Source organism: Protopterus annectens, chromosome 12.part0 (genome assembly GCF_019279795.1).
Source record: "Protopterus annectens isolate FY-2018-M chromosome 12.part0, PAN1.0, whole genome shotgun sequence".
Taxonomy (NCBI): domain Eukaryota; kingdom Metazoa; phylum Chordata; order Ceratodontiformes; family Protopteridae; genus Protopterus; species Protopterus annectens.
Window position 1 is genome coordinate 35,284,084 of NC_056746.1, and position 22,500 is coordinate 35,306,583.

At 43.9% G+C, this 22,500-nt stretch overlaps 1 protein-coding gene across 1 annotated transcript in view; it reads right to left on the reverse strand.

The window, feature by feature from the left end:
* LOC122816125 overlaps positions 1-22,500 on the reverse strand; it is a gene marked incomplete in the record, with an annotated part of 1,432,330 nt that overhangs the window by 840,097 nt on the left and 569,733 nt on the right.

The window sequence follows — 22,500 nt, forward strand, 5'->3', positions numbered from 1 at the left end:
ATACACTAGATCAAATTTTCACTAATTTGAAATAGTGCATGGAATGCTCACTGCAGCGAAAGTGCACTTAATCCCCTTACTATGACCCATGCCCTAACCCTAAGGTTCGTGATGACTGCAGCGCAGTGAAGGACATAGCCATGTCCTCCACTATGATGCGATAGTCAACCTTAGGTTAGGCATTAGGCAAGGGGATAGCTTTACTAACTATCCCCTTACCCTAACCCATGCCCTAACCCTAAGGTCCGTGACTATCGCACCATATTGGAGGACATATCTTGTTTTTTATGTCCTCTACTGTGCTGTGGTGTTTTTGGTGAAGTGCACTTACGGAAAACTTCACTTTCATTAAAGTGAACTTTTGCAGAAGTGAGGCTTCCTATTACAAGTTCGAAGTAGTGAAATTTCATTCTTGTAATAGGAATCCATATATATATATATATATATATATATATATATATATATATATATATATATATATATATATATACAATTATGTCCAAGTTGCTATGTATTTCACACTAGGCTTTGAAATGTGACCATATCGTGTGACATCAAATTCTGGATCGGGTTTAGCAACTGGGATGGTCTCTGCTGACTGTTTATTCTTGGGAACCTTGAGACCAGCTGCTGGAATAGTATTAGAAGTCAAGACATGTTCTGAAACAGGACTATCATCTGGATTGCTCTGAGAGTTAAAGTCTTTGACACAGGAACAATGCTGCAATATCGGTTTTCCTACAGGAAGAAGATGTCTGCGATTTCTCCTGTTCTCCATACCATCGGATTTAACCAAACAGGTTCTCAGCTATGCACATATAGTAATCACTTGACCAATCCAGTCGAAACCTTTCACTGTTTGTATCCTCACTGTCTCTCCTACTTTCAACAGACAAAGAGATCTGCTCGATTTGTCATAGTTGGACTTTTAAAAAGAACACTTTTTAAATAACTGGGCTCTAATGGCTTTGTTGTGTTTAGCTTTAGGCCTCAATAAACTAGAATTGATAGGCAATGTTATTCTGGTTTGCCTGGATAGACATCTCTGAGCAGGTGAGCCAAGTATATCATCACGGAGTATGTTTCTGAGATTAAGTAAATTCAAAACGACATCGGTATTATCATACTTTGACTTCTCAAGTAATTACTTTGCGCTCTGCACTGCACCTTCAGCTAGTCCATTTGATTGTGGATACTCTGGACTACTAGTAACATATACAAAGTCCCACTCTCTTGCAAATTTCTGAAACAACTGATTGATAAATTGGGTACTATTGTCAGAGATTAATTTCTGTGGACTGCCATGGACTGAGAAATGGCGTTTCAACTTTATTTATTTTATATTTGTTGACCAGGATAGTCCATCTGGATATATGTCCATTTTCAGTGAAGGCCCAGGAAGAAAAGCTCTAAGGTAGAACATACAGTAAAAATCCCAAAATGATTACAAGTTACACACACTTTACAGGCTCCAGTTGAGCAAGCAACATACATTTTTAAAACAGTGTTGACAAATTGACTAGGCAATGTAACATGATTACAGACTATAGAGGAGGCTCTAGTCAGGTTTTGAACAAGGACATAGCCAGTGAGTTTTAAAGTGTAGCTTGAGGCTTTATTTGACATGAGTAAGAGAGGGTTCAAGAGTAAGATCAGCAGGAAGATAGTTCCAAGTTTTGCCAATGGAGTTAGCAAACAGAGAGTCCCCAGCAGAGTTGTTGATTTTGGATGTTTGAACCAGTAGTTTATAAGAAGAGCGAAGTGACCTCAGGTTGCTATACGGCTTGATGATATTTTTAAGTGCAGGCGTATTATCAGGGTGGTTGAGAACTTTACAGGCAATTATAAGCTGTTTGTACTCAAGTAGGCTAGGCCATTCTAGCCACCCCAGAAGATTTAGGTTGTGACAGTGCTGGGTCCTATAGGCCATGCCTGTTGCAAATCTAGCAATATGGTTATAACAGCTGGAGAGTTTGCTAAGAGTGGATTTGTTCAATTTAGTGAGTAGAGGGGAGGCATAGAGAAGAGTGGAGAGTAGATGGGAACAAGCAATTCAACTTAGTAATGACTGCAGTAGAAGTTATATTAGGTAGTAGATCAATCTCAAACCAGTTCGAATAAGAATCTACCAGTACTAAGTAATGATGACTGTTCCACTCAAATATATCAGAAGCTACTACTGACCAAGATAGTACAAGGATTTGACTTAGCTGAAGTGGTTCTTTTTGTAAACGTGGTTTAGTACTACTACATACTAAAAAGGAAGAAAGTGCTCTATCAACGTCTTTCACTAGAGAAACCCAAAACACAAGTCCTCTCACCCTTCTCTTAGTAGATTCGGAAGTTGGGTGACCACAATGCAAAATCAAAATATACTCTGTTTGTAAGGAAGCAGGAAAAAGAAGTTATGTACCTACCATAACGTTCCATGTTAGTTGTCTTCATCTCGCCTTCGTTCTTGCTGTTTGGGTTCGGAGACGATCCTCGGCTCCGACTCGGCCATCTTCTATAGCTCGAGAGCTGTTTACTGGCTCAAGGCTACCCCTTATCCCAGCATGCCCAGCGTCAGCTACCCAGATCTCATTTGTGATAGCGCTCACTAGACATAAGCAGAGTAACCAGTTCCTAAAAACTGGTTGTCCAATACACCTAAACAAGGAAAGAGTTATAAATTACCTGGCATGTGAAGTAATGAAAGATGCTCAGCCAGTGTAAACAAAAGGGAACTCCTCACAATCCTCTAGGAAGGGGGAAGGAGGGAGGGACGCAAGAAGGAAGGCGAGATGAAGAAAACTAACATGGAACGTTATGGTAGTTACATAACTTCTTTATGTTAAGTTGTCTATCTCACCTTCATTCTTGCTGTTTGGGACAGCGTCCCTAGCACCTACAATCCCGGGTGGCTCATTGGAACAGACTCTTCAGAACAGTAGAACCAAAGGAAGCTCTGCTCCAGGAGACCATATCTACCTTGTAATGAGAGATAAAAGTGTGGGGGGTTGCCCAAGTGGCAGCTGCACAGATTGAGTCTATGGGCAACCTAGACTGAAAAGCTACAGAGGTGACTAATGCTCTAGTGGAATGACCTTTTGGTTTAGCTGGTAGCTCTTTATTTCGTAACTGATAAATAAAGGCAATAGTATCAGATAACCATCTGGATAAGGTCACTTTAGAAACTGGAAGGCCTTGTTTGTTGAAATCATAAGAAAGAAATAACTGGTCTGACTTTCTTAGTTCCTTAGTTCTATGGAGGTAAAAATGCAGTTGTTTGTGTACATCCAATTGGTGGAGCTTGTATTTTGCCTTGTTGCTGTGATTAGGAAAGAAAACTGGGAGATCTATGGATTGATTTCAATTGTTCTCTGAGCAGACTTTAGGAATAAAGGATGGATTGGTCCTTAGAGAAACTCTGTCCATGTGAAACACCAGGTAAGGAGGACGAACACACAGTACTTGAAGTTCTGAGACACCTCCAGCTGAAGTGATAGCAACCAGAAAAAGTGTCTTCCAAGAAAGAAATTTTAAAGAACATGATGCCGCCGGTTCAAAGGAAGGCAAAATTAAGGAAGCTAAAACTAAATTGAGATCCGAAGGAGGAGGATCTCTAACTGGGGGTCTAAGAAGAGATGTTCCTTTCATAAAGGCCTTGCAGAGCTTATGAGCCATTATGCTAGAATTAAACATACCGATATGAAAATTAGAAATGGCAGCCAGTTGTACTCTAATGGTAGCGGAAGCCGCACCAGACTGAAAAAGCTGTGCTAGAAATTCAAGAATTTCATGGACTGGGGCTGAGAAAGGATCCAAATTTCTAGATTCTGCCCAGTAAGAAAACCGTTTCCATTTACTAGCATATGTTTTTCTCGTAGTAGACTTATGTGAGGAAACAATAATATCACAGACTGCTGGGGAGATATTGGAAAGCCTGGCTAAGTTTGGAAGTGGAATAACCAAGCTGTGAGCTAGAGAGTTTGAAGGGATTGGTGCAACCCACCTGATTGATGAATCAGAAGATCTGGAACTGGGTCCAGAATCCACGGTTGATCCAGAAGGTGGAGGTGTAGGAACGGCAACCATATCTGTCGAGACCAATATGGGGCAATGAGGATCATTCTGCAACCCAATGATTTTGCTTTCTGTATGAGTCTTGGAATTAGAGGAAAAGGGGGAAAAGCGTAAAGGAGTCCCTGAGGCCATTCGTGGACCAGAGCGTCCCTGGGTGTCTGACCTGGAGGAGGAAGTAGGGAGAAGTAGCTGCCGCATTTGTTGTTGAGAGGAGTGGCAAATAGGTCGCAGCAAGGCTGCCCCCATTTGCAGAAGATAAGATCCGCAACTTCCTGATTCAGAGACTACTCGTGAGGCATGAGGATAGCTCCGCTATGATGTTGGATTTCCCAGGGATGTGCACTGCTGTCAGAAAACGTTGGGAGGAAATCGCCCATTGCTACAGTCTGAGTGCTTCTTGACACAAGGGGTAAGACCTGGTACCACCCTGTTCGTTGATGTACCACACCACTGACATGTTGTCCGTTTGGATTGCAATGGTCCCGGAAGGAAGAGAGTCTTGAAGGGCTTGCAATGCTAGGTGAAATGCTCTCATTTCTAGGGCATTGATATGCAGATGGTACTCGTGAGGTTGCCAAGTGCCTTGGACTGTCCTGCCTAGATAATGCCCCCCCACCGTATCAGGGAGGCATCTGTGGTCACTGTGGCTACCGGAGGGGGTTGTATGAAAGGTCTGCCCTAAATTACTAGTGGGGAGACCATCCACCAAGAAAGGTGCCTTTTGCATGTTTCTGTGATCGGGATCATGTGAGACATGGGTAGTTCCTGGAAAGACCACTGCGTGAAAAGAAGCCACTGAAGGATTCTCATGTGGAAATGCACTAATGGGACAAAAAGAATGGCCGCTGCCATGGAGCCTAGAGCTCGGAGGACATGTCTGACTTGAACCCTTTTGCTCTGCATTAGAATTAACACTTGATGATGAATAGTGGAAACTCTTTCCTGTGGTAATCTTGCAAACATTTCTTTTGTGTTTAATTCTGCTCCTATGTATGTAATAGACTGACAGGGCAACAAGGCAGATTTTTTGAAATTTACTGTAATGCCTAGTTGAGTGCATGATGTGATTGTATAATCCTGTGCCTCTAAGAGTTGACACCTGGTGGTAGCAGTCAGAAGCCAGTCGTCTAGATAGGGAAACACCTTAGGTGAGCCGTGACTACTGCCATACACTTGGTGAACACCCTGGGGCTGAGGTGAGACCAAAGGGCAGAGCTCTGAACTGGTAATGACTGGCCCCTACCCGGAAGTGAAGAAATCTCCTGGAGTGTCTGTCCATCTTGATATGGTACTACGCGTCCTGAAGATCTATCGAGCACATCCAATTGTCCTAACCCAGAAAAGGGAAAATGGACTGCAGTGTTACCATCCGGAACTTTTCTTTTTGTACAGATTTGTTCAATCCGCTGAGATCCAGTATTGGTCTCCAGTCCCCTGTCTTTTTTGGTACTAAAATGTATCTTGAGTAAGTTGCGGATCCTAGTTGGTCTGCAGGGACTTCTTGAATGGCTCTTTTCTCTAGCAGTCTTGAAACTTCTGTGACTGCTTGATCCCTTAGATTGGGTGGGACATCTGGGATGGGCTTTTTTGATTCTATGGGGGATTGATGGAAGGGAATTTTGTAACCTCCAGATATGATGGATAGTACCCATCTGTCTCTTGTTATATTTTGCCAGGCTTTTGAGTACAGTGAAAGTCTTCCCCCGACTTCCTCCAGAGGTGAGCAATCGGGCAACCCTTCAGGGATACTGGAAGGGCTTGTCAGAGAAGGTTTCTCTGTCACCCTGGTTTTGCGGTCCCCCTATGCCACGAGGGTGGCGTCTGTTATTGTTGTTTCCCCCTCTGCCCCTGGGGTAAAAATCACCACGTGTGTCAGACAAGGGTCCCTGGGATTTTTGGAATCACATCTTCCCGCTCTTCTGACCCTTGGGATAAGGTCTGGAAGGAGTGGAAAAATGGACTCCCATGGCAGAAAGAGTCTTGCCTTCCTGCTCACACCTGGTCAACGTGCCTTTCACTTGAGGCCCAAAGAGAAAGGAGCCATCAAAGGGAGTACTGGTGAAGGACACTTGAAAGGGTTCTGCAAACCGACACAGCTGCATCCAAGCATGTCTCCTGAGTGCCACACCTGTCCCTGCAGCTCTGCTCGCTCCATCGGCTGCATAGGAAATCAGCCTCATGGAGGAGTTGACTATGGAATTAAGAGTCGCAAGCTGAGAAGCTACTTTGGCTGGTGCTCCATCAGCTGTAGGATCTTGAAGGGTATCTCCAAGCTCTTTCAGAAGATCCCTTTGAAGACGTGTAAAATGGCATAGATAGTTCAGGGACCTCATTGAAAAGGTCGCTGAAGCAAACATTCGCTTTCCATATCTGTCCATCATCCGAGACTCTTTGTTTGGAGGATGAATAGATGAAGAGGTTTCTGCTAACTCTTTCTTGGTGGCTACTGCTACCACCATGGCATTAACGGGCACACCTCTGGAGAAGAATTGCTTGTCCTGGGGGGCTGTAATAAACTTGTTTGGTCTCCCCGGAGTAGGTTCCACAGAATCTGGAGCTGACCAAGCCTTTTGAGCCTCTACAGACATGAGTGAATCGAAAGGAGGAGATACCCAGGAGGTGGAAGGTCAGGAACCAAATGCATCCAGGTATACAGACTCATCCACAGTAGGGGCTAGGGAAGTCCAGTCCCTCCTCTGTCTAAGCATTTCAAGGATGTCTGAAAAGGAAACATCTTCAGAGGGGGACCTTGGGGACCCTTCCGATTCATCCATGTCTGTATCTGAAGTGACAGACTCAGGGGAGTCTATGTGCTTCCTCTTGCATTTCTTCTTCTGGGGAGGCTCTTCCTTGTGATCAGGGGAGGCTTCAGAAGAAGAGGGATCACCCAATGGGGTGTCCTGGGGCATAGGTTCCCTACGCTTGGGGTCTGGAGGAGGAGTAGAGGTTGGAACAGACACCACGGGGGGGGGGGGAGAAGCCGATGGAGCTGGCAGTAGAGCTGTTTTGGGGGACAGCACATGCCGCATGACCTCGAAGGCATCCCGACCTCTAGGCAGAGAAAGCTCCGGCTCCAAAGAAACAGGAGTCTTTCTCTGCATCGAGGGTGATGGCTCCGAGGCCGATGTTGGAGCCGAGCTCATCTGCGCCGAAGCTCCGAGGGGGAGAACGGGGTCGGACAAGGGTCCGATGCCAATCACCCCCTTGGAGCTGACAAGAGAGCCTCGGCACCCAGATCCCTCGATAGAAGGTATAATCGAGGTAATCGGAACCGACATCGGAACCGAAGGAGAGATGATGATCGGCGCCGACGGTTCTACTACCTGCGGATCCATGGTCTCTGGCTCCAAGCTAAATGTAGTCGGAGGAGGAACAGAAATAGAGGCGGTTGGAGATGATACTTGTTGAGGTGGGCTGGACAGAATTTTTGCCAGTGCCTGTGACTTAAGCAACCTACTTACTACTCTCTCCACATCATGATCCGATAATCTATAGGATCGAGAGGAGTGGGAAGAATGATGGCTACGTTCACTCTGTAACAAAGGTGACTGAGGAGCTGAATGGATGGACTCCAAGGATGGATACATTAGTCTCTTATGGCTCTGAGATGACTCTGAAATAGCAGATGGAGCCGACAGAGGAGTTGTCTTGTTGGTGCCAGCCGGCACTGACATACTTGGTTGGTCAAGTAAAGGAGTCGGCTCCGAAGGTGGAGCGGACGGCTTGACAGACTTAGGGGATTTCGCTGGCTGAGTACTTTTAGCCGGAGAATCCTGAGGCTTCAATAATCCCTGAAGTATTAATTTGTTTTTGCGCTCCTGCAGGACCCTTGGACTAAAAGCGTGACATACAGAACAGGAGTCCTGCAGGTGAACAGTACCCAAACAGTATACACAACTAGTGTGCCCATCTGTCAGAGACATTTTCTGACAGCATGAGTCAACTTTTTGAAGCCAGATACCTTGGTATCTTTAGACATTATAGTAACAACAACCACAACAACAATAATAAAAAGCTATACTACAAAAAACAAGAAACAAATAAACTTTTTTTATTTTTATTTATTTATTTTTTTTACAGTTAAGGAACAGAAAGGAAAGCCTCTAATTTAAACAGCTATCCTAAGGGGGGTGGGGTGGGAGAACTCTCTAATTTAAACAAGTTCAAGGGAACAGAAGGTCTGCAAGTTATGGAGCGATGGCCAACAAAGCTAAAATACACAAGAAAGCAGTAAGGGACAAAAGAATATTATCTATGCAAACAACTGACAAATACTTGACAAACTTTCAAGAATAAATAACAATATATTAATAGATAAAACTATACTAAGCCTGAGCCAGTAAGGAAGCAACCTCGCAGCTGAAGCGGCAAATGAAATCTGGGTAGCTGACGCTGGGCATGCTGGGATAAGGGGTAGCCTCGAGCCAGTAAATAGCTCTCAAGCTATAGAAGATGGCCGAGTCAGAGCCAAGGATCGGCTCTGAACCCAAACAGCAAGAACGAAGGCGAGATGGACAACTTAACATCAACAATTCTGGGACCTTTGAAAATAATGCCATCTTCCATCTCTGCAAAGAAAGTAAGGTTGCATATCGGGTGGTACACAAGATTGCTTTGACGGCCATCTAACACTGATGGAGTGATTGAGCTTTTGCAAAACTGGATCAGTCATTGTTTGATCTCGTAGCTCATCAAGTCTTGTGGTAGAAAACTTACGCACTTCCATGACATCAAAATCAAAATTCTCTGTGTCAAGCTGTTCCTTTGTATTTCTGGGCGATCTGGATAAGGTATCAGCCAGATAAAGAAATTTACCTTTTGTATAGACCACTTTGAAGTTGTACTTTTGCAATTTAAGCATCATTCTTTGTAACCTCGCTGGAGCTGAATGCATAAGCTTCTTTAAAATAGTAACCAAAGGTTGATGATCAGTTTCAATCAGAATATCTTGACCATAGATATAATCATGAAACCTGGAACACGCAAACACTATTGCCAAAAGTTCCCTCTCAATTTCAGCATACTGCATCTCAGTCTGGGTAAGTATTCTAGATGCGTAGGCTACTGGCCTACCTTCTTGAAGAATAACTGCACCTAAACCAAATTCTGAAGCATAGCAGGAAAGAGTTACTGGTTTGTTGACATCATAGTACCTTAATATTGGTGTGGTAGCAATTCTCTGCTTAAGAAATTCAGATGCTGTTCTAGCCACGACCATGTAACATTTCTACATATGAACTCTCTCAAAGGTGCTGTAAATTCACTGTAGTATGTTATAAGCATGCCTAAATAGCTGACCATACCAAGAAAACAGAGCTTACACATTATCCGGAGCTGGGATTACAAGAATGGCTGCTTGCCATTGATTGATTGATGGGTCTGGTCTCAAGCCAATACTTGTAAATAAATGACCTACGTATGTAACTTCTGGTAGTCTGAATTTGCACTTCAGAAGATTGAGCTTTAAGTTCACTTGACGTGCTCTGTCTAGAACTCTCTTAAGATTTCTGTTATCCTCTGCCTCACCATTACTCCAACAAATAAATCATCTACAATTGTGGCACAAGGATAACCTGAAAAAATTTGCTCCATTGCACACTGAAAGACTTCACTTGCATAATTTATTCCAAATGACATCCCGAGGAATCTATAGCTTCCAAATGGGTTTCTGATTGTAGTCAGTAGTGAAGATTTGTGATCAAGCATCACTTGCCAAAATTAACTCTTTGCATCCAAGACATAAAAAACAGTGGCATTAGCAAAATGAATGCCCTGGTATCATGGCTGCGACTTCTTCGACTGTATGCATAGGATGATGTGGTCTCTTTAATGCCTTGTTCAAATCCCTTGGGTCAGTACATATTCTGATTTCATCCGAGCCTTTTTTATGAGCTGCTACCATAGACGACACCCATTCGGTAGGCTCTGTAACTGGACAAATTACACCTTGTTGCACCATTTTGTCCAACTGAGCTTTGACTTTATGCTGCATAGCTATCAGAACTCTTCTTGCTGGTCTGACCACTGGACTGATCACTGGGTCTACTTTCACAAAATATACCACTGGAAGTTTGCCCATCTTGTCATTGAAAACATCAGCATACTCTGAAAAAATAATATTAGTGAAGCAGGAACTGGGACACATGCTTATTTCATGAACTTCTTTGGTAAAAGAAAGAAGATTCATTCTCAAACTGTCCCTGAGACCCAATAATGACTGCACAGTCTTCAAACTACATAGAATAATAGGCTATAACAGTTCTTGGACACGTAACATTAAAGCTCTACTGAACCTTCAGTTTGAATTTCTTCACCTCCACAAGCAACAAGTTTCACACAACTAGTCACATTTAGTTGTTCACAAGCTCTGACCTTTGCAAAAGTATCTGCAGACATAGCATTACACTTTGAACCAGTGTCTACTTTGAGCTCGGTGGGTTTACCATTGATCCGAACAGTACAAAACACTTCATTTCTTGCCAATAAATCTACTGCATCAATCTTTTCACCAATCACTGACACACCATCTACATAGAAAGTGGTCTGTTGCAGGTTTACTTGATCAACTTGCTTTTTTGAGTGACCCTTGTTTGTAACTATGCTAGGTCTACTTGATTTACAAAATCATTGAAAATGGTTCCATTTCCTACATTTGTGGCATTGCTGACCAAATCCTATGAACTGTTCTCTTCTGGAGTCATGGTTGGCACCACAATTGCAATAGTTAGCAATAAAGCTTGATTTGGGTTTTGCTGATTCACCCCTATACTGTACTGAGCAGCATCTGTTCTGCACTGGATAACCTTGGTTCGGCACTGAGCATGCTCCTTTAACTGAAATGGTCATGGAATTTGCTAGAAGACTACGGGTTTTGCCTGGAAGTCATGCAGGGGCTGCTGCTGCCATGTGCTTAGGCCTACTTTTGCCTGTCAAATGCTATATGCTGTCTACATTAGCTCCGGCGCCAACTGAAACCATGTTCTTATCACTAACAAGCATATTCGTGTCTTTCTGTAACTTCATGGATCTGACAAATCTCAATGACTTTGCTCATCATCACATCACTTTTATGTAGCAAAATCTTTCTCACAGCAGCATTATTAATACCACACATGAGTCTGTCCTTTATTAGCTCATCTTTTAAATCACCAGACTTACACATTATAGCTTTGTTTCTTAGGTCAATGATGTAAGCTGCAAAAGTTTCCCCTTGTTTTTGATCTCTCATGTAAAACAAATGCCTCTCTAATGTAAAATTAGTCTGGGGGGGTCACACATTTCTCTAAATTTGTGCTACAAACACTCGGGGTCTTCCCTTGATTCAGCCTGCTCAACAATATGACAAGTTTCTCCTTCACCTTCATAGACTGCTGTTGCATAGACAAATGATGCTCCTTTTCAATGACCTCTGACCCTGCTAAGTTTAGCAAAATGAATGACCTGGTGCATGCATCTGTATCAGAATAAGCCGCTTGTATAAATATATCATACTCTTCCTCAAATATTCTCTAATTATCTGCAATATTCTGATCAAATACAAGTGGTTGTGGCTTGCAAAATCCATCTGCCATATTAACATATCCTAGTAAAGACTTTTGCAAATATGCACAAGCACCCACACTTATACAAACATACACACATGCTTGAAATTTATGCCAGCACCTGCAATAGCACAATAAGCCTCTGTATAACTGAACTTTATGAAATAAGTCTCTTGGGCATTGTAATACTCTGAAATCACTACTGTAAAAGTCACTTGTCTTGAAATAATCTTACTGTATGTCTTGAAATCATCTTACTGTATGTCTTGAAATCATCTTACTGTATGAGGCATTTATCTTGAAATTATTTGACTGTAAAAGTCAAAAACACCTTCTGAGAGTGAGAGGATGACTCAAGAATCAGTCCATAAGTGTAACCACATAAGTTCATTTACGAACCCAAAAGCACTTATCAATAAAGTCCATCATTTGTTCGGATGAAAGCACTTATCAATAAAGTCCTGCATTTTTTCGGATGAAAGGGCTTACCGAGATGGCTGTTTGTTGCCTTTTGCTGCTACTTGGGTTAATAAATAAACTTGTGTGGTTAGACTAATGGACTGATTCTTGAGTCATCCTCTCTCTCTCAGAAGGTGTTTTTTGTGTTTTTGGTGTTTTGGACTTCCGCCTTTACGTTTTATTGTGTGACTGTAAAAGCAATTTATCATCATTTTAAGAAACCTTTCGAATAACTGCACAGTGTGAATAAACTGGGCAATAGAAGCTGAGAGCAAGAAACATTTTGAAGCAAATGTACTTTACGAATAAACTATTTCAAAGTAATTGCAATTTGCGAATAAACTGTTTTGAAGTAATTATACTTTGCGAATGAACTGGGCAAAAGAAATTCAGAGTGAGAAACACTTCAAAATAACTGCACTTTGCGAACAGACACACCCATGCACAAGAAACTTTAAAAATGGCTGTATTTGACTGCACTTCACAAAATAGTTGCACTTTGCACACAACAAACTCTTCAGAATAAACACACACTGTAAGCACTTTTACACACTTTGAGATGCTTCAAATAAAAAGAAGTTATGTACTTACCATAACTTTCGATGTTTGTAGTCCATCTCGCCCTTTATTCTTACACTTGGGACCGGAGCCGAACCTCAGCTCTGACTCGGCCATTCTCTAGCTCAAAAACTTCTGGTTGGCTCATGGCTAGGAGGTATCCCATAATGCACCGCTAACGTATCCCAGATCTTGTTTGCTGCAAGGAGAAATATACGGAGACAAAGAGCAAACCATGTAGAAAGGACCCAACATAACAAAAAGGCAGTAGCCACTCTACCCCCAGGTCCTCAAGGAGGGGGCAGGAGGGAGGGTTTGTAAGAATGAAGGGCGAGATGGACTACAAACATCAAACGTTATGGTAAGTACATAACTTCTTTATGTTCTGTAGTCCAATCTTGACTTCATTCTTACATTTGGGACAGCGTCCCCAGCACCTTGATCTTGGGTGGCTCACTGGAAAATGCTCCTGAGTACTGTGGAACTAAAGGAAGACCTGTTCCTGGAAGCCATGTCCAATTTGTAGTGAGTAATGAATGTATGAGGTGAAGCTCATGTTGCTGCTGCTGCACAGATGTTATCTACAGGAATTTTTACTTGAAAGGCTACCGAGGTAGACACAGATCTAGTAGAGTGCGCTTTCACCTTGAAGGGAAGATCTTTGCCACTGGATGTATAGACAAAGGAAATGCGGCTGGAAATCCAGTGAGACAATGTGGTTTTAGAAACTGGAAGGCCCTTCCTTGAATCTGAAAAGGAAACAAACAATTGATCCGACCTTCTGAAGTTCTTAGTTCTGTCAAGATAAAAACGCAATTGCCTGTGCACGTCCAGTTGGTGAAATCTGTACTCTGCCTTATTAGAAAAATTAGGGAAGAAAACAAATGGACTGATTAATACTGGCCTGAGAAGAAACCTTAGGAACAAAAGAAGGGTTTGTCCGTAAGGAGACCCTATTTCTGTGAAATACCATATAAGGGGGCTTAATGGAAAGGGCTTGCAGTTCAGAGACCCTCCTCGCAGATGCAATAGCTACTAAAAATATAGTTTTCCATGATAAGAACTTAAGGTCACAAGTTGCTGAAGGTTTGAAAGGGCTTGAAGTAAGTGTATAGAGTACAAAATTCAAATCCCAGGGTGCCATCGGATCCATGACTGGAGGTCTTAATAAGGTGGCCCCTTTAAGGAAGCTCTACACAGGCTATGCACCATAAGGTTAGGGTCATTAGCCAAGTGAAAGGTAGAAATAGCTGCCAGTTGAACTTTAATAGTGGTAGCTGCTGAGCCCTGATGGAACAACTGAGTAAGGAACTCTAAAATGGCAAAAATGGGAGCTGTGTAAGGATCGAGGTTTCATAGGTTCATAGGTTCATAGGTTCAAAGGTTGGTACTAGGCTATCAGCCCTAGGGCCTATACAAGCCTAGCCATAACAATTCCCTGGCTATTTCTTCCCACATTATTTACTTTCCTGGACCCCTGTCTAGCACGGTGACTGACGTGATCCCCGGGGTGAATTTCCTTTCTCCCATCCAATCGTCAAGGTTCCTCTTGAAGAGGTCCAAAGAGGCACTCTGCTTGACATGTATGGGCAATCTATTCCAGAGTCTGGGGAGTCTCTGGGTCAGGAACCTATCCCTCCAGCATGTTTTGTTTATTGTGATGACAAGGTTTAGATCCCTGGAGCGTGTAGCTCTGAGGGATTGGGATTTCTTTAAGTGTAGCATGTCCAACAGCTCTGGGTTTGACATGGCCTTGTATGTAAAGCAGAGATCGCCTCTGAGTAGATGATATGCGACAGAGTATAGCTGGAGTTTTTTAAGGCGGTCAGCATAGGGCATCTGCTTTAGGCCTGTGATTCTTTAGTGAGGTATTTCTGAGGCCTTTCCAGTTGTTGCAGATGTCTTGAGAGGTACATACCAAATGGGGCGTTGTATTCTATAATGGGTCTAATGAGGGATGAGTACAGTGGGACAATGACCTCCTTTTTCTGGATGAAAAGCCCTTCGTGATGAGGTGTGCCACATAGAAGGATTTCCTGACTGTTGTGGCGATGTGGTTATCGAAGGTGAGACCACTGTCCACCTGTGTCCCTAAGTCTCTTATCACACTTTCTGTGTTTAGTGTACTGCCACCTATATGGTAATTCATGGATACATGTTTTTTTCCCAAAGGGGATAACAATACATTTCTTGGCATTGAGCTTGAGCCCATGGCTCTGGCACCAAGCATCTGTTTCTGTAAGGCCCTTTTGTAGAGTATCCACATCATTTGGGGATTCAATAATGGCTCCCAGTTTGCAGTCATCTGCAAACTTTGTTAGCCAGAGTCCCTTAGTGTTGACCTGTACTTCAGAGAAGTAGATGCCAAACAAGAGCGGACCCAGGACTGAACCCTGAGGTACTCCACTTGTCACTTGTCTGGAGCTGGATTTGGAGTCGGCTACTTTTACAGTGTGGGTTCTATCAGTAAGCCATTTAGCAACCCATTGGGTGACATATGGATTAATGCCCAACTTAGTAAGTTTATCTATGATTCCAGAGTGGGGGATGGTGTCAAAGGCCTTGGCAAGGTCTAGATAGGCTGTGTGGACCACCTTACCCTTGTCCATGTCTCTGGAGACTGATTCAAAGAAGTCAATCAGGTTCAGGAGACAAGATCGGCCCTTCACAAACCCATACTGGGTGGGGTCCAGTGTTTGAAGGTTGCCAATGTCTTTGTTTATAAGTTCCAGGATAATACGCTCCATGGCCTTGCAGATAAGGCTTGTCAGACTGATGGGACGGTAGTTTCCGGGATCCAAGGTGGATCCCCCCTTGTGGACTGGGATAACTGTAGCTCTGCGCCACTCAGTGGGCACGAAACCTGAGGTGAGGCTATGATTAAACATGACACTTAGGTGAGGTGCCAGTTCATGTTGTAGTTCATGTAGTACACAGCCCGGGATGTCATCTGGTCCCATGGATGCTGTATTCTTGGCTTTAGAGAGTGCGTTTTGTACCTGTGTGGCCGTTATTACTGGAATTTGGCAATCTTCCGGTATTGAGATGGGCCATTTAGGCGGTGAGAGGGGGTGAAGTTGGCACTGAATCGATCTGCCAGGATATTGGCAATATCCTTCGGATCAGTATATTTAATGCCATTCTGTTTTAGCTCAGAGCAGATCTGAGCATTGCCATTTAGATTCTTGACATAGTTATAGAATGCTTTGTGGTTGTCTTTGGAATCTTTGGCAATTTTATTTTCGTAACTAGCTTTGGAGGATTTTATGAGGCATCTCAGTGTCTTACTGAGGCTAGTAAGAGAGTTTTTTGCATCCTGGGATTTTCCTCTTTTCTGCAAAAGTTTCTTCCTTTTGTTGTAAAGTTTGTTTATGGCAGGGGACCACCAGATTGGCTTCCTTTTTTCGGATGAGAGCATTTTGGTTCTATTTGGGATGGCACGATTCATGCATGAGTGGATGTGCTCGTACAGTGCCTTAGTGTAGGATTCAGCAGTTGAACTTTCAGTTCCCGTCTGCATGGGTGTCATGTAGTTTGTCACTTCTGACTTGAGTAGCATGAAGTTGGCTTTGGAGAAGTTTTTTATGGTGGTTTCTTTACTGGGGGGTTTCTTTAAAGGAACCCGCTGTGTAAGGATCGAGGTTTCTTTAAAGGAACCCGCTGTGTAAGGATCGAGGTTTCTTTAAAGGAACCCACTGTGTAAGGATCGAGGTTTCTTTAAAAGAACCCGCTGTGTAAAGATCGAGGTTTCTTTAAAGGAACCCGCTGTGTAAGGATCGAGGTTTCTTTAAAGGAACCCGCTGTGTAAGGATTGAGGTTTCTTTAAAGGAACCCGCTGTGTAAGGATCGAGGTTTCATTAAAGGAACCCACTGTGTAAGGATCGAGGTTTCTTTAAAGGAACCCGCTGTGTAAGGATCGAGGTTTCTTTAAAGGAACCCGCTGTGTACAGATTGAGGTTTCTTAAAGGAACCCACTGTGTAAGGATCGAGGTTTCTTTAAAGGAACCCGCTGTGTAAGGATCGAGGTTTCTTTAAAGGAACCCGCTGTGTAGGGTTCGAGGTTTCTTTAAAGGAACCCGCTGTGTAAGGATCAAGGTTTCTCTCACGGGGCCCAAAAGGAAAATCTTTTCCATTTACTGGTATAAGTCTTTCTGGTAGAAGGTTTGTGAGAAGATGTCAGAATATGTATAACCTCAGGAGAAAAGTCATCAAGCCTGACTAGGGATGGAATTGGAGCAGCCAAGCTGTCAAATTGAGGGTGTGGAGAGAGGGATGGAACACTCCTGACATGTGCGTTAGCAGATGTGGCACTGGGTCCAGAGTCCACGGTTCGTCCATTAGATGAGGTCTGAGGAAGGGGAACCAAATCTGTCGAGGCCAGTAAGGAGCAATTAAGATCATTTTGCTTCCCAAGGATATTGCTTTCTGAATTATCTTCGATATCAGGGGGAATGGTGGGAATGCATAGAGAAGTCCCGATGGCCAATCATGAACGAGTGTATCTCTGGGAGTCTCCCCTTCTGGGGGAATTAGGATGAAGTAGCTGCTGCATTCAAGGGGGGTGGCAAATAGATCACAGTAAGGCTGACCCCATTTGCGAAAAATCTGTTCCGCAATGTATGTGTTCAGAGATCACTCATGAGGCATTATAATAGCCCTGCTGAGCCTGTCGGGTATCACGTTGGATTTCCCCGGAATGTGCGTTGCAACCAGAAAGTGTTTGGAAGACAGTGCCCACTCCCACACTCAAAGGGCTTCTCTGCAAAGGGGATACGATTTGGTCCCACTTTGTTTGTTAAGGTACCACACCACCGACATATTGTCTGAGTGGATCGCAATCGTCCCCAGAGGGAGAAAGCTGTGAAGTGCTTGCAATGCCAGAAGCACTGCTCTCATCTCCAAGACGATGATATGCAAATGAGCCTCGTGTTCCTGCCACATGCCTTGTACTGTTCTCCCTAGATAATGTCCCCCCACCCTATCTGGGAGGCATCCGTGGTCACGGTGACAACAAATGGGGAAGGAACAAATGGTGTGCCTGAGTTTAGATGGCCGGACTGGGTCCACCAGCGAAGATCCTGTTTGCACAATTCTGTTATCAGGATGGGGTGAGAAAAAGGTATATGCTGCAGTGACCATTGGGCAAAAAGTAACCACTGCAGAACCCTCATGTGCAGTCTGGCTAATGGGACTAATGTTATTGTAGAGGCCATCGTCCCTAACAACTTGAGCACCATCTTTGCTTTCACTTTCCTTAGAGGAAGTAACCTCAAAACTTGTTCCTTGAGGTTCTGAATTCTCTCTACAGGAAGGTAAGCCCTCATTGAGACAGTATTTATTTCAATTCAGTGCCAATAAATTCACATGCTGAGAGGGCGATAATGTAGATTTTTGCCAGTTTATTGTAATCCCTAACTGCAAGCAAGTTGAAATAGTAATGTCCCTGGCCTGTAACAGTAGATGCCTGGTGGTGGCAGCCAGGAGCCAGTTGTCCAGGTACAAAAACACTTGGAATCCCCGATGTCTCAAGTGAGCCGTTACCACTGCCATGCATTTGGTAAACACCCTGGGGCTGTGGTGAGACCAAAGGGCAGGGCGCGAAACTGGTAATGACTGGCCCCCAGCCGGAAGTGTAAGTGACTCCTTGATGCTCTGTCCATTTTGATACGGTAGTATGCATCTTGGAGGTCTATGGAGCACATCCAAACATCTTTCCCTAACAATGGAAGTATCGACTGCAAGGTGGCCATTCGGAACTTGGATTCGTTCAATTTGCTGAGATCCAAGATGGGTCTCAAGTCCCCTGTTCTTTTTGGCACCAAAAAGAATCTGGAGTAAGTCTTTAATCCCACCTGGTCTGTGGAGGTAGGTTGGATGACTCTCTTTACGAGCAACTTTTGGATTTCTAGAGTTGCTGAATCCCTGTGATTGGGTGGAACATCTGGGATTCATCTGATCTGAGGAGGGGGAGAAAGGAAAGGAATATGGTAACCCCTGGTAATTATCCTTAATACCCACTTGTCTTTAGTGATATCGTGCCAGGCTTCTGGGTATAAGGATATATGACCCCCGACTGGCTCCAGAGATAAGCATGTTGGGCCTCCTTTCAGGAGCGCTGATAGGGATGACCATGAAAGGAATCGTGATCTCCCTGGTTCTGCGGGCCTCCCCTGCCTCTAGGGTGGCGTCTACCATTATTTCCTCCACCTCTGCCTCTGGAGAAGGAATTACCTTGTGCATCCTGAAAAAACCTCTGCGACTTCTTGAACCACATTTTACCGCCCTTCTGTCCTTTGGGATAGGGTCTAGAAGGAAGAGAAAAATGGACTCCCACGGCAGACAGGGTTTTTCCTTCCTGTTTGCACCTGGTGAGTGTGTCCTTTACCTTGGTCCCAAACAATGAGGATCCATCAAAGGGAGCAATGGTAAATGTAGACTTAAAGGCCTCTGCAAAGTTACACAAGTGCATCCAGGAGTGTCTTCTAAGAGAAACCCCTGAACCTGCTGCCCTACTCGCTCCATCAGCTGCGTAAGATATCAGCCTCATGGAGGAGTTTACAATAGAATTTAAGGTAGACATCTGTGCATTAACCTTCTCAGATACTGCTTCAGATACGTTACCTTGAAGAGTCTCTCCCAGTTCTTTTAGGAGATCTCTCTGGAGCCTTGTGAAATGAGACAGGTAATTCAGAGATCTAAGTGTAAAAGCTGCTGAAGAAAAGATACGCTTCCCATACCTATCCATCGTTCGAGACTCCTTGTTCGGTGGATGGACAGTGGAGGAAGTTTTAGCAAGCTCCTTTTTGGTGGCTGCTGCCACCACCATGGCATCTACTGGAATGCCCTTAGTAAGAAAGTCTTTGTACTGGGGTGCTGACAAAAATGTATTAGGTCTTCTAGGAACCAGTTCCACAGAATCAGGAGATTCCCACACCTTTCGACTCACTAGATCCAGTAGATCATCAAAAGGTGGAGACACCCAAGAGGTGGAGGGTTGAGACCCGAAAGCCTTTAAGTACACTGACTCCTCATCAGAAGGGGATGTGGTGGGCCAGCCACCTCCCTGTTTCAGGAGCTCAAGGATATCTGCGAAAGAGGTATCATCAGAGGACGACTTGGGGACCCTTCTGACTCCTCGAGGTCAGTGTCTGATGTAAAGGACTCATCAACGGAGTCAACATGTTTCCTCTTACAAGTCTTCTTCCGAGGTGGCTCCTCAAAAGGGTATTCTGGGGAGACCTCAGAAGACTGGGGACCACTCTTGGAGGTTTCCTGAGGCTGCAATTCTCTGCTGTGTTGGGTGAGAGAGGGAGCTGAGACTGAAGTTGGTGCTTTAGGGGGAAGAGTGTCTGCACCTCTGGCTGAAACTGAAGACCTAGACAGCACACTCCTCATCACCTCGAAGGCTGATCCTCCTGGCTCCAAAGATACCCTCCACTCTGAATATGCAGAGGCAGTCCTCGCCACAGAGGAGATGGGCTCTGAGGCAGATATGGGGTCCAAACTCACTCGAGCCGAAGCACCGAGAGGTAGGCTCAGATCAAAAGAAGTTCAGGTCCAAGCATCCCCCTTGGGCCCAACAGGAGAACTGAGGACCCTAGACCCCATGGACAGCACCGAAGGGGTCGGTGCGGATATCGGAACTGAGAGGCCAACTGAGGTAGATGGAACCGACCTTTCCACAACCCGAGGAACCAACATCTCTGGCTCTGAAGCATCAGATTGGCTCGGAGGAACATCGACAGGGTGTATGGGCACATTAAGCTCTGGAGCCGACTGGGACAGAGCCAAAAGTAAATTTGCCAGAGCCAAAGTCTGAAGTAGTCTGCGCACCACTTTCTCAACATCCTCATGAGAAAGGCTCCTAGAGGACCTGGAGGATAAAGTGGTGGACCTAGCTCGCTGAAAGATAGGTGACCTAAGAGTCGGGAAGACCGGTCGGAGTTCAGCTGACCGGCTCCAGGACACAGGCTCAGTTATCGGCTCCAAAACTCCTATAGCTGAAACTGATGGATCCACAATAGAAACCTCTGTCAGCACCGAGGCCAGTGGAGCCGGAGAGGATGTAGTCAGTTTGTGAATTTTGTCTGGAGGCTCCAACGACACTGAATGAGTGGGAGACTGTCTTTTTTGTAGATTTGGCTCTGTCTTTCTTGGAGGATGGAGACTTAGAGCTGGAGGATGAAGAAGCCAACTCATCCTCAAAAAAATGCTTTAATAGTCCTTTCAAGATAAGCTTGTTCTTTCTCTCTTGAAGAACACAGGGACTAAAGGCATGACAAAACAAGCAAGACTCTTGGAGGTAAATAGCACCCAAGCAGTACAAACACAGATTCTGCCCATCCGTTAAAGACATTTTCTGGGCACATTTTGTACATCTTTTTGAAGCCTGAAGGCTTGCGATCCATAGTATCCTTAGACATTAGTGCAATAAACAACTAAAGTTAATAATGAACAAGAAATACCTCCAAACGGTTAGTCCTAGGCAACAGCAACGAGAAACAGACAGACAGAGGACTAGGTCCTCTAACTTAAATGGGCCTAGCCCTAGGTGAAAGGGAAAAATAAGAACAAGAACAATTAACAACTAGCACAGCAAGTGAAAGCGATGCAGGGATACAACAAGGCCAATGGAAGGTCGGCCAATCAAAGCACAAACAGAAAACAATGCAGTAAATTGTCTAAGACAGACACGGAATGTGATAAAACACTAAACTAAAGAATACAATTATGCTTAGTTAGCAAATAACTACAAAAACGTATTGAAAAGTTTTCACTTAGCCACAGCCAAGAAGAAACACGTCTGAGCTCAATGAGCGGCAAATGAGATCTGGGTTATGTTAGCAGTGCATTATGGGATACAGCCTAGACACGAGCCAGCCAGAAGTTTTTGAGCTAGAGAATGGCCAAGTCGGAGCCGAGGTTTGGCTCCAGTCCCAAGTGTAAGAATGATGGCGAGATAGGACTACAGAACATCTCTAGTTATGCTATTCAAGGCTTCAATCAATGCGAAGTAGTAATTTATGCCAAAGCACACTAATTTGCCAAAACACATGCAGTTGCCTTGCTTTATTTATGCTCAGTGTGCCCTTTTCTGCCCCTTCTGTTATATTTGTTTTGCTCACTTAATCTGTTTTCATGCCCGTTATACTTTCTTGTGCTCGTTTTAACTCTAGACATGCTCGTTTTACTTTACACATGCTCGTTTTACAGTTCTGGGGTAGTTCTGACCCCCTTACGCACTTTTCTGATACTCGGTTTATCAAATAACCTTGTTTCAAACATCTCGATGAATTAGCTTTTTATGCTTCTCTTTTGCTTAATAAATGTTTCCGTGCTATTCATTTGCTTAGTAATCCTTTTTGTGTCCTTGTAATGTTCTATCTCTTTTAATAATTAAATCTTTTGTGCGTATTTTCTGCTTCTGGCCCTTTTTGCTCTCAGGTCACTTAGTTTGCCTTCATCGTTACCACTGCACCTCATGGCTCTGAAGAGTGTTTACCATCCCGGTTCTGACACCATGTCACTCGCCAGGTCAGGAAGAAACAGGCGAACGTTGCGGGTTCTTGTTCGAGCAGCTTTATTATATACAAACACATCATAAACTAAGCTAAGTAACTTTAACTTATAAACAAACTAGCTATCATGCACATAGATCTTAACACTCTGTCTACACCTTCAAAATGGCACTGAAGCTAACATGTGCTTGGTATTTATTTGCACACACAGACCTTGGAAATGCTTCTTAAAGGTATAGCACATGTTATTCTACAGGGTACTATATACATCATGCCAAATACTTTGGCAATCACTGTATCAAGCAATCAAATGTCCTGATACATCAGTACCAGAGTTAATCATTTGTCCAAAAAAGGAA